Below are 4,144 nucleotides of genomic sequence, written 5' to 3'. Positions count from 1 at the left end.
AAAATAGAATCCCACCTGTGCAGGGGAGCTTCCCTGCCAGGTTCATGGTCCACCAGCCCCACAGGATTGAGGACTCCTAGGTGCTGCTACAGGATGAACACATGCAGCTTCAATTCATTTGTTAAAGACCTTACTCAGGCAGGTGCAGGTGTTAGAAGATGCAGCTTTTGAGAGTTGATTAGATTAGCAGGTGGTGTTCTCAGGAATGTGAGTAGGGGCCCTTGTGAAAGATGCCAGCAACTGGGGAGCCAGCCAGAGGGAGACTGGGAGAAGAAGGAGCACAGGGGAGAGGGAAGGGAAGGGGGAGAGGGAAGGGAAGGGGGGAGAGGGAAGGGAAGGGGGAGAGACCCCCTCTCTGCCATCTGCCTAGTGTGGTTACAAAGGTTACTGAGAAGCTGGTTTTCTATGAAGTGAGTCCTCACTATGCACTCAATCTGCCTGGACTTCCCAGCCTCCAGAACTGTGAGAAATGAATTTATGTTTTAAGTCATTCAGTCTATAATATTTTGTTATAGCAGCCTGAGTGGACTAGGACACACACATAATAAATGTAGTGTGTGTGTATGTATGTGTGTGTGTGTGTGTGTATATATATATATATATATATATATATATATATATTACACAAAACACATGCATTGGTAGGTATGGTGGTGCACACCTGTAATCCCAGCTACAAGGAGGCTGAGGAAGAAGGATCACCAAGTTTGAGACCAGCCTGGGCAATCTGAAACAAGACCTTGTTTCAAACAATAAAATAAATAAATAAATAAATAAATAAATAAAATACTGGGGATGTGGCTCAGTGATAGACTACCCCTGGGTTCAATCCTTAGTAACAAAAAATAAAACAGTAAGTAAACAACATTATATATATCTATATATCTATATATATATATATATATATATCAATCACTAGTTCACTAGGGTACTTGGCTTTATTTTGGTACTAGGGATTGAACCCAGGGGCACTTAACCTCTGAGCCACATCCCCAAGCCCTTTTCTGAGACAGGGTCTTTGCTAAATTTGCTTAGGGCTTCTACTAAGTTTGCTGAGGCTGGCTTTGAACTTGCCATCCTCTTGCCTCAGCCTCCCCAGTTGCTGGGATTTACAGGTATGATCTTACAGAGCCCAATGGGACTTTATTTTTTTTTTTTTTTGGTAGTTGTAGATGGACAGCATGTCTTTATTTTATTTGTTTATTTTTATGTGGTGCTGAGGATTGAACCCAGTGCCTCACATGTGTGAGGCAAGCACTTTGCCACTGAGCCACAACCCCAGGCCTGGGACTTGACTTTTTAACACTACTGATTCTACTTCTGTAATTGGACCCTGACTGATAAAGACAAGGTATTGAAGGTGGTCCTAGGAAACAGAGTCTTACATGTTTATATATCATATATACAGATACATAATTAACTGTTAATATACTGTAAAAAGTACATGTTATGTACTTATATAATTAGTGACTTCAACACACCAATAACTCTAATGGTGAAGAGGTCACCGGTGGTCCCTGGTGTGATGTGGTTAATATTGCCACTGGCCAACCCCTGTGAGTGCCAAACATACAGCAGCAGAGAGTCTGCAGTACAGCACATAACCTGGTGACAGGGGCATTCCCATCTCAGAGGAATTTTGTTCTTATTGAAGTAGATTCTCTGGTATGGGTTCTACTTCCTGTGTGCAGTGCTTCTGCTCAAGCTACCGTCTGGGATTTGCAAAATGTCTTATCCACCTTTGTGGTTTCCTACAAAGCATTGCTTTTTACATATTATTATTTTAATTTTAGATAATGATGGGGTACAGTGTGAAAACTTGATACATGTTTGTAATGCCTAATAATTAAATCAAGTTAGTTAACATTTCCATCTCTTACCACCAAAACCAAGATGTAGAATAGTTCTGTCACTTCTAAAATATTTGCTTCACTTTTGAGTCAACCAAAAGGAGGCTGAGGAAGGAGAATCAAAAAATTCTAGGACAAGCTGGGTGCATGGTGCACACCTGTAATCCTAGCAATTTGGGAGGCTGAAGCAGGAGGATTGAGGGTTCAAAGCCAGCCTCAGCAATTTTGCAAGGCCCTGAGCAACTTAGTGGAACTGTCCTAAGACAAATAAAAAGGGCTGGGGCTGGGGCTCAGTGGTTAAGTACCCATGGGTTCAATCCCTAGTTACAAAATTAATTAAAAAAACAAAATGATACAAAGCCTCAGGAGTCAATTTATTCATGGGCTTGAAAGATAGTCTCTCCTAGACCTGCTGGTGCCAGCCCTGAAGCCTGGAATTCCATTATTCCTGTGGTCAGTGAGCCTAGGAGCAGATAACTTGGCCAAGGACAGGAAGAAGTTACTCTTGCTTCCCTCAATAACCTTGAGCGTGGAATTGTGTGGGTCTTTGACACTAATTCAAAGAATGAGAAATTCATGGATGCTAGTGGGTGAAAGCCAAGTATAAGCATTTTTTAAAGCAAAGCAAAGCTCCTGCAGCAGGGAGGGGAACTGAGAGAGTTGGCAGTGGATGGCTATAGTCTAGGGTTTATATGAATCTGTAGATTTAAGGATGTCAGCTCCTGGCTCAATCTTGGGTAAGGCACTCAGTGTCCCTGAGGCATTCATGCAGCCTTTAGTCCGGTGAAAATATTAATCAAGCTGGTGTGATGGCGCATGCCTGTAATCCCGTGGCTGGGGAGGCTGAGTCAGGAGGATCCTGAGTTCAAAGCCAGCCTCAGCAATGGCGAGGTGCTAAGCAACTCAGTGAGACCCTGTCTCTAAATAAAATACAAAATAGGGCTGGGGATGTGGCTCAGTGGTTGAGTGCCCCTGAGTTCCCCAGTACAATCCCCAGTACAAAAAAAAAAATTTTGATTAAGCGTTTTCCTTCTTTGGAGAGGCCGTGGCCTCCAGGTTACATATGTCCCAATTTCCTATGGACTCCAGGTCATGCATGTCCTGATTTAAAATAACTTTTTGCAAGTTTCTCATCAAAATCTTGCAGCTGCTGTTTTTGCTGTGCTGCAGAGGAAGTTGCCCTGGGGCCCATTTCCCTGTCTGCCTAGCCTTATCTCTTCCTGCTCACCTCAGGTAGGGAGGGGGAGAGGGACAAGAAGGTTAAAAAGAAGTCAGTTTTAAAATGAGGTTGGGCAACGTGGTGCATGCCTATAATCCCAGGGGCTCGGGACACTGAGGCAGGAGGATCCCAGTGGCACAGGAGGTTGAGGAAGGAGCCAGCTTCAGCATCTTACTGAGGCTCTCAGCAACTTAGTGAAACCCTGTCTCAAAATTAAAAAAAAATAAAATAAAATAAATAAAAAGGGCTGGAGATGTAGCTTAGTGGAAAAGAAACCCTGGGTTCAATCTCTGGTACCAGTAAATAAATAGGTAAATAAATAAATAAATAAATAAGCAAGCTATAAATGGCAGAGCAGCAAGGGTTATATTAAAAGTATTAAGTGGACCCCTGTTACAGAAGAAAGACAATCAAAATTAAATTCCAAACAAAATAGTGGCTATTATCCTGGGTTATTTTAATTAATTAATTTATTTCTTGGTACTGGGAATTGAACCCAGAGGTACTCTGCCACTGAGCCATAGCCCCAGTTTTATTTTTTGTTGTCAGGGTGCTACCATGCCCAGTTTACACTAGAAATTTTTTTTGAAATTTTTTTGGCCGGGGCGTACTGGGGATTGAACTCAGGGACACTCAACCACTGAGCCATATTCTCAGCCCTGTTTTTGTATTTTTTTATTTAGAGACAGGGTCTCACTGAGTTGCTTAGCGTCTCGCTGTTGCTGAGGTTGGCTTTGAACCTGCGATCCTCCAGTCTCAGCCTCCAGAGCCACTGGGATTACAGTGTGTCCCTAAACACCAGCTTATCCTAGAATTTTTGATCCTCTTTCCTCAGCCTCCTGAGACGCTGGATGTGTATTACCATGCATGTTTCCTGGATTATTTTAACAGATTTGTTAAAAAACAACATGAAACTAATTTTGCTACTTACACACAGGATAAAATGAAAGCAATCTGCTAACATGACCGTGAAATAATCTGTAGAACTAAGATTATGAACAATCTACAGGCACAGAGCATTAGGATGTATAATCCTATCTGGTTTTCCTTTCATTTCATATATTTATTTTGGTGC

The sequence above is a fragment of the Marmota marmota genome, unplaced genomic scaffold (assembly GCF_001458135.2).
Source record: "Marmota marmota marmota unplaced genomic scaffold, marMar, whole genome shotgun sequence".
Lineage (NCBI taxonomy): Eukaryota > Metazoa > Chordata > Mammalia > Rodentia > Sciuridae > Marmota > Marmota marmota.
Note: the sequence above shows the minus strand (reverse complement) of the source record.